The sequence below is a fragment of the Bombus huntii genome, unplaced genomic scaffold (assembly GCF_024542735.1).
Source record: "Bombus huntii isolate Logan2020A unplaced genomic scaffold, iyBomHunt1.1 ctg00000069.1, whole genome shotgun sequence".
In the NCBI taxonomy this organism is placed as follows: Eukaryota; Metazoa; Arthropoda; class Insecta; order Hymenoptera; family Apidae; genus Bombus; species Bombus huntii.
Window position 1 is genome coordinate 547,222 of NW_026099328.1, and position 18,541 is coordinate 565,762.

Here is an 18,541-nt window from a genome sequence, read left to right on the forward strand (position 1 = left end):
TTGGCAACAACGTTGCCGTTGCCGTTCTTCCCCCCCCCCCATCATCAGCGCATGGTTTTTCACGTGTTTATCACTGGCGATCTACGTTCCGCGTTGATTAATTTTTCAGCAGAAATTCAGCGACCGTTCCGAGGCAGGCCGCTCGAATATTCGCTGGTTTAGCTCGGGCGAACGCCGAAGATTCGTTTCTGCCGAGCTGCAACGGCAAACAGGTCGTTAAGCCTTTAAGTTCAGGCCTCGAGTGTACAGAGCAAACTCACGGCTGTTCGCTCGCCGCGCGTTCCAATGGCAACGACGATCGGCAACGCAGCGATTAGGCATCGCGACAACGCGCGCCGAAACTTGGATCGGCCAGACCAACCACTGCGAAAGAAATTCTCTTTCCGTAGGATTCTCGAGAGGGGTCGGATTTCGATCGCAATCGCTATCCCAAATTGCGCGTCACTGGTTTACAAACGGTTCGAACGTAACAGCAGCTAGCTGTAAAATCGACGACTTGAAATCCGCTGGGGCGTCGAGGGGCATGCCTCGACGTCCCCAAAGGCTAATTAGTTTATTTTCGCACGACGGCGGGGCGATGCCCCGGTTAGCGAAACTCCCTTTCCGAATAGTTGATCAGTGTACGTAATATTATACGACGGGTTATTTACCGAGATTACGACGCTCGCTCGATCGCAGTAGCTTCGGCGCACGCGAGCATCGCGACGCTCGGGGCTCGGGGCTCGTGGCTCGCGTGCCGCTCAAATTAATCAACAGTCAACCTTTTGATCTTTCTTCTCGCGTCCCGATGCATTCGCCGATATTAAAATCGGAAAATTTTCATTTCCATCCGCTTTCCGCGGCTCCACCAACTTTATTAATGTCTCGTGTTACAAACCGTTCGTCCGATTTGCTCTACCATCGGTCGCGTCGATCGAGCGAGCGGAATTTAAATTACCCGTATAATCCTCGAGCGGTATCGCGGCTCGTTAAAATTACACCGACAGATTTATTTGCCGCGCGTTTGACGGATGGCATGCCGATCGACCCAGCGCGATCACATATTTCCAAATTCGATCATCTTGTCTCATTTTCCACGTTACGTTGAGTCGTCGAGTACGTTACGTCGTGAAATTTGAAATGCGTGGAACGCGCGTATCGCGCGTCCACGTAAGATTTGTGTTTGCCAATCGTAGCCGAACACGACAGCAAACGCGGCGCTTCGGCGGGAGAAGAAGGGAAAAGAGGATAAAAGGAGAAGAGCGGAAAGAAGAAAATGAAAAAGAAGGGGAGCAAAACGGTGGACGGTTGGGAAATAACAGGCGGCAGAAGCGTGGTCGGCGTCGATCGTCGAGGGTAAAGCGCGAACGGGCTGTCATATTCGCAACAAAGGGCGAAAGTCAAAGTGGATCTCGGTGCAGGGCGGCGCAGCTAAGCGTTCGGGTCTGAAAGCACGTTCCAGCCTTTTGATCGCCAGGCTATTTTCTTCCGTGCGGCCTCTTTCATCGTTCCACGCTACGGATTTTCAGCTGAATTTACGCCTGACATCAGCGGTTTCCTCGTTGGTTACTAGTTGGAGTCGGCTGATAGACGAGTAGGTGCGAGGGAGCGACCGGCAATTAACTTAGCAGTCGATTCTAGCCAGTTTCGAAGTTTCGTAACCCGGCACGTTGGATCCGGTCAATCTGTTAGATCCGTGGCAGCCGAGCCGTGGGGCAGACATGTAGTTTGGTTCTTGGTGTCGGGTACTTTCCTGAGATTTAGTATCGTATACAGCACCCGGGCAACCCTAGAAGCCATCGGAGTTGGGATACGCCCAACCAGCGCACTCGGTACACAGTACCGGTTACCTCAAATAATCGCCCGCAGGAGGCACTCTCGTCTCAGGTCGAACGGGGCCCTTTCCAAGCCCTTCCGTCTGCCGGGACGGTATCCGGAGCAGGTGGGACGCTGCTCACCCGCCGAAGGCCACTCGGAGGACTTTGTCCCCCTTAAACCAGCCCTCTTGCCAGCACTTGGCCACAACCACTGCCACCACGAGTCCATACCCATAATTGGTCGAGCCGAGGGTTCGCTACGCCCTCAGGGCTAACACTCGACCGCCCGTGGTACCGTTCATATGTCAACGGTGGGACCGCGCGTGTGGATGTACCGCCACGTCTCTGCTGCACGGTTTACCTGCACACCGTGCGGTCAGACCCAGATGAGACTCACGTAAGCGGGAGTTGAGGAAACGTACCTCGGCGGCTCTCCCGACGGTCTCACCCTTGGCTTCAGGATCGTGGGTGCGCTACTACCCAAGGCTCCGTGGGGAAGATCTTTGTCTTACACCACAGCAACCTTCCTTGCGGTGTACATAGAGGACTCACGTAAGCGGGACGCTTGTCCCGACGGTCCTCCCTGGCTGCGGGACCGTGGTGTTTGCCAGCCCCCATAGACTCGCAAAAGCGAATCCTCCCTGCGGGAGCCGTGGGGCAGACAGGAAAGAAAGGCACGTCGACGGGGCTCTCCAGTAATTTCACCGATACGTTCGACCGTCGCGCGATTAAAATTCTCTCGGAGCCCGCCATACAGTTTCTGCTAGTGGCACGAGTGGCCAACTTTACGAGGGGATAACGCTACGTGATACGAAATCGCACGGCCGAAGCTTGCCGTATCCATTTCTTTTCTATTCCGCCCGTTCTGCCTTCTGCTCCCGATCTCCCGCTAATTTGCCTTGTTTCATCGGCCGTCTCCAGCGTGGATCGAGGGACATCGGTCCTTAAACTTTTCCCCACGCTGGACAAGGTTTTCTCCTTGATAAGTACCGATTCGTTTCTACTTTGTTCCGATGTTAGCGAAACGGCTCGTTCGTTCCAATCGCAATATTATTGAGCAGTAAAATTCTTCTGCGCGTAAAAGCGGATAAAACAATTTCCCCTAGTATTTGTTTGCAACTAACAGTTTTTAGCATTTCGTTAATAAATATTTCTTGGCAACAGCATCGTATGAAATATATTAGGTTGTCCGAAAAATGTCTTTTTTCGCAAACGTCGTTTTTACAATAAAGCACCTCCGTACAAACGTGAAACCAAGTCTGTGAAATGTCTCGGTGTTTATCTCAATAGAACAAAATGGATCGTACGTAATGCGACAAAACGATATAAAGCAAATAACATTGTGCGTCTATTATTTCCTCATAAACAGAAAGAAACTTTTCGGATATCAATCAAACAACTCGTATAGCGTATCTCTTTGAAGAAAACTTGCAAAGGATCGGTTTAACGTCTTAGGTACGATTGAATTTTGTGCGGGGACGTTCCTTCGTAGGGCAGGGTTTGACGCGAACTACGCGTAAACGATACTGCACCGCAATATGTGGCGGATAATGCTGTTCTCTACGCAAGCACATTGGATAATTAAATGTTAATTTTTCTTAAAGGTACGATACATATACGTGAACTTTAATAATTTACTTTAATTATTAATAATACAATTGAGTGTGATATATTTTAAAGCAGGGCAAAGCACATACACCCACGTCACAATTTTCACATTCAAGCGAGCTAGTGCTTTTCAAATTGTTTTTCGTTTTCTATTTTCTAGCGACATTTTTAGGTTAAAAATTGTAAAATATTGTAAGGATGCGGATCGGAATATTAAAAAGAGCATCTAATAATGATATATTTATTTTAACGGAAAGCAATAATTGATATCTGACACTTGTGTATCAAAAATAGACTATATATTTTGCCTGTATATATTGATAACACTGTTATAAAATATTGCGAGGACAAGAAAAGTGTGAAACAAGACAAACGAAAACGTGCGTTTAGCTTAAACGGTGACCGAGTACCTCTCCAAGGTCGGTGCTGCTGATATTTAAAGGGGTCCTCTCTAAGGTCGGTGCAGCTGATATATAAAGGGGGTTCTCTCCAAGGTCGGTGCTGCTGATATTTAAAGGGGGTTCTCTCCAAGGTCGGTGCTGCTGATATTTAAAGGGGTCCTCTCTAAGGTCGGTGCAGCTGATATATAAAGGGGGTCCTCTCCAAGGTCGGTGCTGCTGGTACATAAAGGGGGGTCCGATTCCCGGCGGAGCCAGCACCATCCGACCTAGACACGTAAACTAGGCAGATCAGTATAGTCGAACATTAACATTCGAAATTTTTTCTAAATCTAGTATACCATGGAGATTTTACAAAAGACAAACGATCGGTTCCGAGAAGGAGTTCCCGTCCGGGTGGTTCGAGTCGAGTCACTTACCACCATGTGGGTTCGTTTGGCTGGATGGCCGAAGATAACCCAAACACTCAATTTGAAGATGATGGAACATCCCGTGGAGTACTTGCCGAAGGCGAAAAGTTTAAGAACAGGCATGCTAGTCGCCGTGCTAGTAGATTTTAAGGAATCTAGCGCTTGGGAAAGAGCCATCCTTTTACAAAGGACCATGACTGGCTACATCGTCTTTCTAATCGATTGGGGGTTAGAGAGCGAGCAATGTCTCGATTCAATACGGCTGCTGCCCCGTAATTTGGCAAAAATGGCACCGTGGGCTAGAAAAATCGTTCTGCCAGGTGTACGAGAACAACCGATCCAAGGGAAGAGACATCGAGTGGCCCAATTCACCATGTTGAGACGGACAGGGAGCCTAGTCAACATCGATCCTTCTCCAGGAGAAGCAATAACTGCAAGGTTGCTGCTGGACCGAGAGCCGGGAGAATCCGCAAGAGATATGGCAGCATACTGGCTGGAGTTGGGATACCTCGATCCCGAATAATCGCTACTATTGCCAGACACTTTTTTTCTAAGTATAATAATTCTTGTATGTATGGTTTTGTATGTATGGTTGTATGTACAGTTTTATGTGGATATTTGTATTTTTTTTATATATATTACTACTGAATTGTATATTCTTAGTCAAGTTTGGTTTTGTATGTCTGGTTTTGTATGTATGGTTTCGTATGTATGATTGTATGTACAGTTTTATGTGGATATTTGTATTTTTCTATATATATTAGTACTGAATTGTATATTCTTAGTCAAGACTGTAGGTGAATAAAAACTAATGAAAGCTTAAAAACTTGTTAACTCTCTCTTATCCTTCCTCCTCATTCACACAAGTCCTACAATACTAAATTTAATGTTCAGCTGTACGAATTGCAAGGTACATAATAAAAAAAATAGAATAAAAAGTAAAATAAAATAAAAAAAGGAATAAAAGAAATAAAATAAAATAAAATAAAAAAAAGTTAAATTTAAGATATCTTTTAAACTAATCATTTTGCAAATCAAGTACTTGTATACTCCTCTGTAGAGAATCAAAAACTACGGACCGGATCGTCCATCCAGAAAACGAGAAACCCGAGGAAAAGGAATTGCCCGTGTTGGTGTTAGGTCGCGTCCTCGTCGCTTCGCTTATCGTTGGACACACGCTGATCGAACAACGACGCCTTTTAACGGATCCCTCGTGTTTTTCCTCCCTTTTGGCTTCGTGACCCACGGAGAAAGACGCCGAGCAACGCGAATCTCGACGCGTGGCATAACGTTGTTTCGTCGGCCCGGCCTTTGACGCTGGTCGCGGAAGCGAATCGATACCTCGTCGATCGACGCGTGGTGGCGATACGCGTTGCTCTCGTCCCCCTGAGACGCGCAATTAAGAACGACGATCGAAGAACGACGGAGTATCGACGGACGAGGAGGCGGATGAATTCGTTGGATATCGTGGAGCCGGCGATTATCGCTGCCCGATTAATAACTGCGACCCTCTTCTCCGGATTTCGTAGGTTACGACGTTTAGTCGCGATATTAACGTACCTCCAAAGATTACAGGCGTAAGCCTGCTTCGATCGCTTTATCGCGAATCTTCTTACGATCTCCATCGACCGCACCCCTGCGATATTTAATCGCACGGGGGACGAGGATCGTACGAGTGCTCCTCTTTCCCTTACTTCATGACCGATCTCCCTTGAGCGATACTCGACGTCGTTGGAGTCAAGTACCTTCGGCTTTGTATCAAAGTCGGCCTTCGCGTCGGTCCGTGTCGCGGCATTTTCCATTCTGAAGGGATTCTTCGTTTCACATCGTCACGTCCTACGAAGCGTTATATGGTCGTAAGAACGACGAAACCAAGATCCAACCTTTTTATACTTATTCGTATCTAGATCTCGAGTCGGTTATTAATCGTCCGGCGGCACACAGCGCTGTTATCTCCGAATCGAGAGAGCAACGTCGAAAGAAACGGCGCAGCCGGCCGTTCTCACTTTACTCGCTCGCTCCAAGAATCCCGTGGCTCTCTTTTTCGTCCGCGGTCACCCTTTGTCCGTGAATTGGCATTAAGCCGCACCCCGATCTGTGCGCAGATCGTTTTCCACTGCGAACACTGTAAAGGGCAATTGTACGTCGAGTCGTACGCGGAAGCCTTTATCCCGCGGGTTACATTATCGCAGCCCGTGGTTTCCGTATACTCGCCCTATAGCGAGCCGCGTTAATTCCAATTTATTCGCCCTTTCGAAACGTTGCTCGAAACTTGATCCGTCTTACGTTCGCCAGTCCGTATCCTCGATACGAGAGATCGATCGACGTATTCCACGTATTCGTCTCTTTTAAGCCGCCAAAGTAGCCCCGCCAAAGTAGCGCCAAAGCCCCGATCCCTTATCATTTAATGTATATCCTATGTTTCATCGTTCTTGCATTGTTTTGTTCCTCGACGTTGCACTAATCGGAGCAGGTGCAAAGTGTTGGATAATCGATTCGAGACAATGGGATCTCGAGCGACAGGCGTCGTAAACCCAAGGACAACCATGCCCGGACAGTGTTACGGTTACGAGCGCGAAGTCTTTTAATCGTCTTTCGCTCGTAATATGGGATCGTACGCGCGTATTACGCCGATCCCGACACCGATCTCGATCGATCGCGAGATCGCCAAATTAACGCTTAAAGCGACCTTCCAATGGCTACGTTCGGATCGCGTCGTCGGCGCAGATACCGCAGTCGAGGTTGACTCCTCCTCCTTCGCTCGGCTCGTCGTTTCTTGCTGGATCGCGAGAGAAAAGGGCTGATATCCTCTGAAACGCGCGACGCGAAATCGAGTTGGACCTCGTCGCGTTCTACGTATATCGACGATCCGTCAGAGAAGAACATCGGGAATCCTCGATCGCACTCTCTCGAGCCGTCAAGCCACTCACACCCGCTTTTCGCTCGACGCGCTACCCAGAGAAAAGAACGAAAATAGAGGTAACCGATCGAGCGCGTTTGCGCTTACGCCAACGAGGAGAACGAACGAATAAATTAACGTTTCGAAGACAACTGGACGAAGACAATGGAACGAAGAGAGTCATCGGGATGTTTGAAACGCTGCGAGGATCTCTGAACTATTTCGCTTCTAACGAGTGAAAGGAAAGGAGAAGAAGCTTGCGCGCTAACTAGACGAGAGAAACAATTGGAACTTTCACGCTAAATAGGAAACGATTTTGCCTAGAATCGCAAACGAACATCGTTTCGATCCTTTAACGGGGGTTGTATCGATCGCGCGACCTGACACCTGCGATTTCAATGGCGAGAAACGAGAAGAGTTGGCGCAACTGCTCCACGAAATTTTCATAATTCTCGTTTCCAGCGTCTAGATACGCGCGACGGTGCACAACGAAGCGTGCAGGAAGAGAGCCGACAGACGGAATCGCGCCCCCCTTCCGTTTCGAAATACAGCGGGGGCGGTAGAAACGTAACAGCGAGGCAGAAACTGTCGACGAACTCGCGAAAGATCGCATCTGAGTTTTTCGACGAGCGACGCCTCTCTCTCTCTCTTTCTTTCTCTTCGCTTGGATTTTACGATGCGCCCGCGCCCTCTTCTCTCTGTCTGTCGAGAGAAGCGAGGGCAGAGAGACCGCGCTAAGTCACCTGTAATTTCCGGCCGAGAAGTAGCGGGTGGCGCCGTCCATCTTCCGCGAACGGCTTCTTAAGTCTTCTTGACCGTGGCGAGATTTTTCGGACCGCTGGTTGCTTATTTACGATGACGATCGAACTCGTTAACGCTCCGAGCACACCGTACACGCCACTCGAATTCCAAATGGCCGCTCTCCGCGGAGCAAGTTAAGCTTCATCGAGCCCGATTGAACTTTGTAGTCGCTCGTGCTCGTCTTTCGTAGCCTGTCTCTCGCATTGGGTAAATACCGCCCTTGCGATCTCTTTCCTTCTCCCGTGTACGCGGCTACGCGATAAATTTGATATTTCGTAGTAGAGCAGCGCCGATCGCGAACAGTAGCGAAGCTTTATCGCTTGCGAATGAACATCGTCGAATATTTCGGCGTAATACGGTGGCAAGATTTTTCGGCTTATGCGTTCGTAGCGGCGCTAATATTCGACGGAAGAAGGAGATGAGACGGATCTAGCACTTGCCAGCTTATTCGACCAATTCGAATCGTATCCGACAAAGGAGATGACCATCGCAATCGACTCCCCGAAAGATACGCAGATGGGAGAAGGCCGAACCCAGTTCTTTACGTTCTTTCGTCTTTAAACGAAAGTTGTCTGAAAGTGATTAGGTTTCTCGTCGTTTAAAGATTCGAGACCCCTCGCTAGAAAAACGAATTGAACGCGAATGACACCGTTCGAAAGATTCGTCTTTACGAGGCAAGAAACGCCTGGCGTCGGTTTACAAGGATATCGAACTGGGTCAATTATCGTCGGTGTGTCCAGAGGAGCGAAGGTATTTACCGGGCGAGCCGGGTCGATCGCTCGGTTCAATAAAATTGTCGTTAAGGGAGAGATAGCGAGGTGTAGGCGAGTCGGTGACGTGGCACATAGCCAGTCGGTGTGTTACTACGAAATTACGAAGCAATTTCGCAGGAAATATATTGGGAAATGATTTCGACGCCGACATCGAAAGTATCTATTACACGACTAACGTTTCCGTTACACGAGACCAAGCTTGTACGGATTATAACGAAGAGGTTGATGTCGCGTTGAGCCTGTATCGTCGGACACCTGCCACGAGCAGATTGACGTAAGCAGGCCAACGTCGATTATAGGAGATTTTATTACCGGCGGTCACACAGATTTTCCTACGAATCGTCGGTCTCGTATTTGCGATTTCGTAGGTATCCTGCCGAGGAGGACAGCCAATTTAAGGACAAGCATATTGGCTTCGAATCGAGGCGAGAATTCGTTCGGCCCGAATTTTCTTCGAATTTGCTTCGAATTTGCTTCGAATTCGCTTCGACGATGATTTTCTATCAAATTATTCGTGTCGTTCGTATTCGAGTTCCTTTCCCGACGTTCCGCGCAGCGAAATTGAAAGGGACGATCTGAAAAAAGCAGAGTAAACTGGAGTAGCTTTGACCTGTATACCAGGTTCAAAAGGTAATTTAAACGTTTCGGTATAGTTACATGTTTAATTAAGGAACGGTTAACCGGAAAATCTTTGTAATTGAAAAGCATTGAATTCCGAGTAAAGTTGGCGAGCAGATTTCAGCTCGTTGAAGGGTCTTAAACGCGGTCGAAAATTCCACTAACGGCTATCTTGGAACACTCGATGAAAAGGATCCGTGGAGTAATGATTTTCCACAAACTTTATTCGGCGTGTCCCTCGTACACGATGACGTAAAGCGACCAACCATAGTGATCAACTCAAATACGGCGGAAGAAGAGAAAGAAAAAGAAAAGTATCGTGAAGAAAAGGTAATACCATCGTAACCGTCGTAAATCGTTGGCAGTTGTCGCGTGTCGATGGTACGTTAATCGGGTCGGATGTACGCGAAAGCTCTTTATCGACGGACTCGATAAATCTTTCACATCCGGCGATCGCTAAGCAATTTAAGTTGAGCGGAAAATCCATTTCTCTGGCGAAGAAAAGAGTGCGAGCTAGCGGCGCGTGGATAATATTAACTAATTTATATCCCGGGATTTAATAACCTGGCGACGTTGGGCCGGAGTACAGAGGCTCTCAATTACAGTCGGAACAGCGTCGTTAATACAAAAGGAGGCTCTTACGGTCGATAGATGGCGGCCCTTATCGTTGGCTCTCTGCCACAAGCAGGTTTCAGCGACGCTGCCTCGACATATCGATACAACACCCCCATTGGGTGAAACGACAGCGGGCTGGCTGCTGTTTTTTCGCTACGGTCGGACCCGCGCTCCCTGTCGCGAAATGCTTTTACGTCACGATGGTTTCGCGTCGGTTGTTTGCGCGCCGTTTCGTTACATTCCTATGACTATAACGCTTGGTGACGAGTCGAAAATCGTTTCGTTTCCCGCTGATCTTTGCACGAGTACGAATTTTTCTATTTTTCGACAGTGGATTTTTTTTACAAGTTTCTATACGCGAACATTCGTTGATTTATGCATCGTCGTATACGTATTGTCGTTGCGTGGACGCTGGTTTGCTGAACAGCGCGACGTTTTTTCCATCGCGGGAATCGCACAGACGCGTAAAGCGAAGACCACCTTGGTATTAGGTATTCTCTTTGAGAAACGTGCAAGCAGAATAGGAGAAAAACGGCACGAGACGCGTTGCAAGGCGCGCGTTGATATACTTGTACGTATAGCCGGAAGCGGAAGAAGTTTTCGCGGAGACTCGAGTTTCCAAGACTGACCGTGGCACTCGTCGCGTCTATTTCGCAGGATCGTTTTATTTTAGAAAAACCGGTCTCGCCGTTCTCTCCAGTCGGCGCCCGTAACTTTTCGCAAACTCTGTTGCCAAATTCCTGGCGAAGAGATGGAAACACGGGAGGCTGGATAGCGCGAACCACGGGGAAAATTTTGTAAGAAAGAAATTTATTAACAGGAGTCGGCCAGATTTCTTCCGCGCACCGATTCTGCGTCGCCAGTGCGAATTTCCGCGAAATTTTTCACGCGTTTGTATAAAAGGAAGACACAGGATGAAACTGGGCCGCGTATTTCGCGTAACGTTATTTGCTCGCCGTAGGGTACTTGCAAACAAACGCGTATTTGCCCGTTCATTACATTCGTTTGGCAACAACGTTGCCGTTGCCGTTCTTCCCTCCCCCCCCATCATCAGCGCATGGTTTTTCACGTGTTTATCACTGGCGATTTACGTTCCGCGTTGATTAATTTTTCAGCAGAAATTCAGCGACCGTTCCGAGGCAGGCCGCTCGAATATTCGCTGGTTTAGCTCTGGCGAATGCCGAAGATTCGTTTCTGCCGAGCTGCAACGGCAAACAGGTCCTTAAGCCTTTAAGTTCAGGCCTCGAGTGTACAGAGCAAACTCACGGCTGTTCGCTCGCCGCGCGTTCGAATGGCAACGACGATCGGCAACGCAGCGATTAGGCATCGCGACAACGCGCGCCGAAACTTGGATCGGCCAGACCAACCACTGCGAAAGAAATTCTCTTTCCGTAGGATTCTCGAGAGGGGTCGGATTTCGATCGCAATCGCTATCCCAAATTGCGCGTCACTGGTTTACAAACGGTTCGAACGTAACAGCAGCTAGCTGTAAAATCGACGACTTGAAATCCGCTGGGGCGTCGAGGGGCATGCCTCGACGTCCCCAAAGGCTAATTAGTTTATTTTCGCACGACGGTGGGGCGATGCCCCGGTTAGCGAATACTCCCTTTCCGAATCGTTGATCAGTGTACGTAATATTATACGACGGGTTATTTACCGAGGTTACGACGCTCGCTCGATCGCAGTAGCTTCGGCGCACGCGAGCATCGCGACGCTCGGGGCTCGGGGCTCGTGGCTCGCGTGCCGCTCAAATTAATCAACAGTCAACCTTTTGATCTTTCTTCTCGATGCATTCACCGATATTAAAATCGGAAAATTTCCATTTCCATCCGCTTTCCGCGGCTCCACCAACTTTATTAATGTCTCGTGTTACAAACCGTTCGTCCGATTTGCTCTACCATCGGTCGCGTCGATCGAGCGAGCGGAATTTAAATTACCCGTATAATCCTCGAGCGGTATCGCGGCTCGTTAAAATTACACCGACAGATTTATTTGCCGCGCGTTTGGCGGATGGCATGCCGATCGACCCAGCGCGCTCGCATAATTCCAAATTCGAACATCTTGTCGCGTTTTCCACGTTACGTTGAGTCGTCGAGTACGTTACGTCGTGAAATTTGAAATGCGTGGAACGCGCGTATCGCGCGTCCACGTAAGATTTGTGTTTGCCAATCGTAGCCGAACTCGACAGCAAACGCGGCGCTTCGGCGAGAGAAGAAGGGAAAAGAGGATAAAAGGAGAAGAGCGGAAAGAAGAAAATGAAAAAGAAGGGGAGCAAAACGGTGGACGGTTGGGAAATAACAGGCGGCAGAAGCGTGGTCGGCGTCGATCGTCGAGGGTAAAGCGCGAACGGGCTGTCATATTCGCAGCAAAGGGCGAAAGTCAGAGTGGATCTCGGTGCGGGGCGGCGCAGCTAAGCGTCCGGGTCTGAAAGCACGTTCCAGCCTTTTGATCGCCAGGCTATTTTCTTCCGTGCGGCCTCTTTCATCGTTCCACGTTACGGATTTTCAGCTGAATTTACGCCTGAAATCAGCGGTTTCCTCGTTGGTTACTAGTTGGAGTCGCCTGATAGACGAGTACGTGCGGGGGAGCGACCGGCAATTAACTTAGCCAGTTTCGAAGTTTCGTAACCCGGCACGTTGTATCCGGTAAATCTGTTAGATCCGTGGCAGCCGAGCCGTGGGGCAGACAGGACCGAAAGGCACGTCGACGGGGCTCTCCAGTAATTTCACCGATACGTTCGTCCGTCGCGCGATTAAAACCCTCTCGGAGCCCGCCATACAGTTTCTGCTAGTGGCACGAGTGGCCAACTTTACGAGGGGATAACGCTATGTGATACGAAACCGAAATCGCACGGCCGATGCTTGCCGTATCCATTCCTTTTCTATTCCGCCCGTTCTGCCTTCTTCTCCCGATCTCCCGCTAATTCGCCTTGTTTCTTCGGCCCTCTCCAGCGTGGATCGAGGGATATCGGTCCTTAATCTTTTCCCCACGCTGGACAATGTTTTCTCCTTGATAAGTACCGATTCGTTTCTACTTTGTTCCGATGTTAGTGAAACAGCTCGTTCGTTCCACGGAATACACCAAATCTACCTTTCGTTTCAGCCAGCGCAGTTCTGAAGCTGCAATTAACCGCGTCTACCTGTTTCTCCAGGATCGTCGTTCGAATCGAAACGTCGGACGGGTAAAAATTTCACGACGCGAGGCGCCTGTTCGACCGTGCATTCCGCGTAGAATCCGCCAATTTCCGACAAGTCGACCGATTAAAACGAATTCATCGGATTACTGAGTGCCACGTCTGTCTGCAAAGAGAATTAACTCGGACAAGATGGATCGTAATTCCGTGAAAGCGGCGCGTCCCTCGGAGACGAGGAAAACATGGCCACGCGTGTGTGTGGACCAGGACGAGAGGAGACGCAGCGGGGTTAGCTGAGTCGTAAAGCTGCGCGTATCCGGTCCCCAGTGCACACGAACGTCCTTCTAGCGTGTAGCTACATCGGATTACGAGTGGAGTTGCGATGCGTTCGGTGTCAGGATTTTTTGAAGTCTCGCCAACACACGGATTCGACCGACGGGGTTCTAATACAGCGCGCATATCGGCAGGTTTCACGGGTCGGCTGTCAAACCATAGCCCAGGGGTTTCCTTTATCCCGTTTCCTATTTCTCTCGGTGGTCACCGTTGTTACGTCTGTTGGGCCGACACGGCTGCAGTGCTTCGATTCTACGACGACCGTGTCGCGGTTCGTCGTCCTTTCTTCGCGGTTTCTGGTACTCTCCTACCTATACGGTCTGTTGGTTAACGACTCGATCCCCAAGGCTTTCCGTATCGTGTCCCTGTCGCTTCGAAGCAAATGGCAACGATACTTTAAGTAAGACGTTTCCGTCGCGGATCGCTCCAACTCGTGCACGATTTGTTTCGTGGCCATTTTTCGATAGGCCGACCACGTGTTTCGCACGATGGAATTACGAGGGACTATTTATCGTTTCTTCGATAGACCAACGAAAGCAGTAATTCTTCTTGCGCGACGCGCGATCCTTGGTTTCTCACAGTTCGGGCACGAGGTATTATCGTTTTCTAGTTTTCTAGTGGACGTCGATGCGTTCGAAACGCATCTGACTGGCGACACCGCGAGACACGTTGTAACCATGTTCGCTGAAAAGTTAACGTCGGTTCTGCAAGCGTGGTTTCCGTCGTTCGAAAGGAGTTAAAGCGGAGCAAAATCACGACCATTTAAAGAGACGTCAAGAGGATAACGTTTCAACAGCGAGTTCCACTTTCTACCGGAAACCGAAACCGAAACCGAAAGCGAAACTGAAACTGAACTTGCTTACCGATCCGGTGGCGAAAGCGTGTACGGGGAGGAACGGAACGTGACTCGATCGTTCGTTTCGAAACGTTTTTCCGAAATACAAAGTTGCAAAGAGAGGAGAGTTTGTATCTCTTATAATCTCTTCCTGTTGCTGTAATAATCCTGTTTGCTGGATTTATCGAACACGAGCCAGGCATTTTTAAAGCGATCCCGATCCCGTCGATAATTCGCACGCGATACAACCGCGACTAACGGATGTCTCTGCTGCCGCGTACCGTCTGCTTTTCAAACAGTTTCGCCGTGCAAAGTGTCACCACGTTTCACCCGGAAACGAACGAACGCATCGTCGTCGGCTAATTTTCATTTCGTGCTCGTGATAATTAAGCCGTTGCGCGACGCTCCACCCTCGCGAGTCGACGATTTTCTAGGAGACCGCTCTAGTCCGTGGCAACCGAGCCGGGAAACGTCAACCAGCTGTAACTAGCGAGCATCGTTACAAGCAAATTAACCAGCCAGCTCTGCCCTGTTTTGTACCGTGTTTCCTCCTTTCTTCTCTTTTCCCTCCTTTCGTATGCTTCGCAAGCGTCACCCACGCAACGAGATTCGTCGCTTTCTTTCAAACGAGCGAATAAAAATAATATTTCTACGAAATATGGCTTTCGCGAATACGAAGGCTCCCACGAACCAACGGTTCCAACGTCTTTCGGTTTTTTTCGTGATTTTCTTTTCCACGCAATTTTTCCTCGATCAGTTCGGTTTATATGTAGATGTAAACAAACTAGCAGCAGCCAGTTACTTTTAATACGAAAAAGTAAATTGAAAATGCAGATAAAAGCTCGCGGCGTTTGGAATCGTGCCCAGGTAATACCGGGTCTACGCGTTCAAGAACGTCAGCAACTTTCCGATACTCTTTCCGTTTCATTCTGAAAAGCATCGCGTTAATAGGTTCCGCGCCACGTAAGATCGAACTCGAAACATCGATGACGATACGAGTACATGTAAATTAAATCGAAACGTTTACATTATGAAATTGCCGGGAATTTACTCAAAATCGCGCTTTTTCCACGTTTGTTTCACTTTCGAAGAATAGAAATTTCAAATCGCCGAACTTGTTGCGTTGTCAAGAGTCATCGGGCTGTACGCCGCGTGTAGAGAAATTTCTTTTTTTCCTGGCATTTTTTCATCGCGACAAACTTGCAACATTGCGTATCCGGTGAGCGATTACGGTTAAAAAAATTGACCCTACCAAAGGTTTTCTCGTATTTTTCGCCGGGAACAAATACGCGGTGTCGGGCGTTTCATAGGTCGGTGAAAATTCGCCCGTTTATTTCGATCGCAATGGGGGTTTCATCGACGCCAAGAGCAGCATCGACGAATACGAATACGCGTTTTTCTCCTTGTTTTTGCCCTGCCACGTTAATATTTGGACTGCATCGAAAGTTTATGAGAGCGTTAGAAAATAGCGAGCGGCGTGCATGTACGCCGTCGGCTTTCCCAAACTTTCCAAAGCGTACGAATTGCGAACAGTAGCTGGAAACCAGAGCTGTCCGTACGTATATTTTTGAAACAGCTTACTCGACTGCCTCGTTCGGTGTTTGTCGTGGAAATTTATCCTGATATTCCTCGCCAATCCCCCCGCCTCTCTCTCCTTTCCGCCTGTCCTCTTTCATCCTTCCTGTTTTCCTCCTATTTATAAAGCGTAAACACGCGATATGTACCTCTGTTTGCCGCGTTTTATAAATATTCTCGAGATTGGAGAAATTACTTTTCCGTTTCTCTGTTTGTTAACGTCGTGAGGAAAGTTTGCGCTGCGTCAGCTTCGCAGAATCGTTCGCTTCTTTTCCTCGCATTCCGGTTCGACGGAATCGCCACTCCCTTATCTACACGCGTTTCCTCCAAAACTGTTTCTCATCGCGAAGCCAAGTCTCGAACGAGCGTTCGTCGCATCGACAAAGTATCGCGACATCGTTGATTTTATCGTTAATAAGCTGGCGATACCGAGGCTGCGACGGCTTTATCCGTCTGTATTTATTCACCGTCTAACGTTGCATTATTCAGTGGAACGCTCCATTTTCGGTCATTGCTTTTCTTACTGCCGTTCCATTTACTCTGCGGATTTAAGAACAAGCGAGAAGCACTTGGATCTTTCCTTTCTGCCGGGATTATGCTTTTTCCTCTCCACTTTTACGTTGTATCCTTCGAGCTTGGATGCTCGATCATAGTTGCGCGAGGGAAACCTTTTTCTCCATAGACACGCACAAAACCTACGCTTTCAGGTTTACATCCCCCTGGAGCCCCGTAGTCCATATTTTTTGATAATTCCTACAATAATATTTTATAATTAGACCTACAATATATTTAAAAAAATAAAATCCCGATAAAAGACAAAAGGGTGGACAATTGCATTACCTATTAAGTATTATAGAAAAATATTAAAGGAAGCATATATATTTCGTCGTATTACGTGCAAATTTTCCACAAATGCGTAAAAAACCGCGGTCTATTTACATAATAAAATAAATAATTCTTATGTGTCATAAGTCAAATTTTCTTTACCATTCTCTCCAAAACTTCTTGTCCCCTCAGAATATTGCCTAACGTTGTGTCTAAAGATGTAATCGCATCTCAACAGAGATAAAAATTTGTCAAAAGAGGAAACTAATTATCCTGCTAATGATACGTCGAACGACGTCGTAGACCAAGAAAACGAGATCGATGCTGGAGGATTGGAATCCGGAAAGATGGAAGAAGAACGTTGGTAAAGAGCCATTTACTCGCAACGCCAACGCCCTGGCCGGGCTGAATGCACTCGTTCCCGTCAAATCACGAAAGTTAAGCAGCGCCGGGCACGGGTAGTACTCGGATGGGTGAACGCCTGGGACCTCCGTGTGGCGTTGGCGAAGCGTGCTGGCCCCCCCTCCGTGGGGTTCGGGCCTTGGGCGCTTGGCGGCTCAGCGCCTCGGGGCCGCCAAGCAGTCCGGTAGGGGAACCGGGCTGCCTGGCATGGCGACGAGGCGGTCTAACAATGGTCACACACCGCTCCATCAGCCGTGGTATTAAGATGTCGATGCGTCTCCGCAGTACATGTTCGGCTAGCCCGAGGGCCCGTTATAAATCTTAAGGTTTAGTTAACTAAAGTCCTTCAAACAGACAAACAGCCTTTGTCCCAACTACGGGAAGATAGGGGAGACGTATTTTTCAACGAGCGGCGTCTCCCACTAGCAACTTTCCCTCGAGGGCGGCTAGCATCCTTCTCTAACCACCGATATGGAGATTGACCAATTAGCAGCAACGTCAATTTCCCTTACTTTCTGAACGAAGGCTTTTCTCGACGAATCCGATGATCTCGTATCCTTAGACACACCCCGTTATAGTTTTCCTCTGTGGCATCATCGGGACGGGAAAGGCATTCTCGCTCGCGATCTCATCGATTAAGGAGTAACCCTTTACGGCCAGTGAATATTACGCATCCGACTTGGATTTTGTGAGTACGTTCATCTATCATCCCGTCGACCGCGGATTCGTTATTGAACCTAGGATCATTGTCATTAGTTTCTCGAGTACCTAACTACCACGGTTACTTGTCCGGTTCTATAATAATCGTATTTGCGCTAGTCAATGTCTTCTCTATTGCATAACGACAACGTGTAACCCAAACGAGGATTCGTTTCACGCCCCTAACCCTAATTCTAATGTAAACCCGACATATTTATTAGACAATTATTACAAGGATTATAAATGTGCGTTCTGGAATGTAGACAGTTGGCTAGTTATTCACAGACTGACTGGCTTAGTGACCCATGGCCCTTGAAAAGGTTTAGAGCCCCACTCTCTATGCAGTAATGATTGTGACCTGTGTGGGTGTCTGTGTGGCGTCACATGTGGCACAGAACCTTCTAGTAGCTTCTCGACGTGCCCATCTAGAATGTTCCATCCATATCCTGACGCTTCTTCCGGCGAATTTTCGAAAGAGCCTGCACGTGCTAGCCGCCGTGGTGCATCTCACGAACGCACGCTAGTGGGGATGGCGCTGGGCAGCGAAGGGAAGAATCCGTACGATCAATTACCTTATCTGCATGCGGTTGATATCGTCGTATTCCAACAGATATGTTAGGCAAAGGTACTGATACGTGGCGGTACGGCGTAGCCATGCTGTATTATGCGTCGGCGCTTTATATTTTTCGTGTATAATACAATTTTTGGGTTTAAGCCGCTGAGGAGCGGAGCTTTTTTATGAATTTTTTTTATTTTTTTCTGTCCTGAAAACTTTGTCGCAAAACAGGACGCTTCGGTAGCCTGCTTTTTGGGTGCTGTGT

At 48.4% G+C, this 18,541-nt stretch overlaps 1 pseudogene; it reads left to right on the forward strand.

Annotated features, from left to right (window-relative positions):
* The first annotated feature begins 17,006 nt into the window (after positions 1 to 17,006).
* LOC126876328 (5S ribosomal RNA) lies at positions 17,007 to 17,125 on the forward strand (annotated as a pseudogene).
* The last annotated feature ends 1,416 nt before the right edge of the window (positions 17,126 to 18,541 follow it).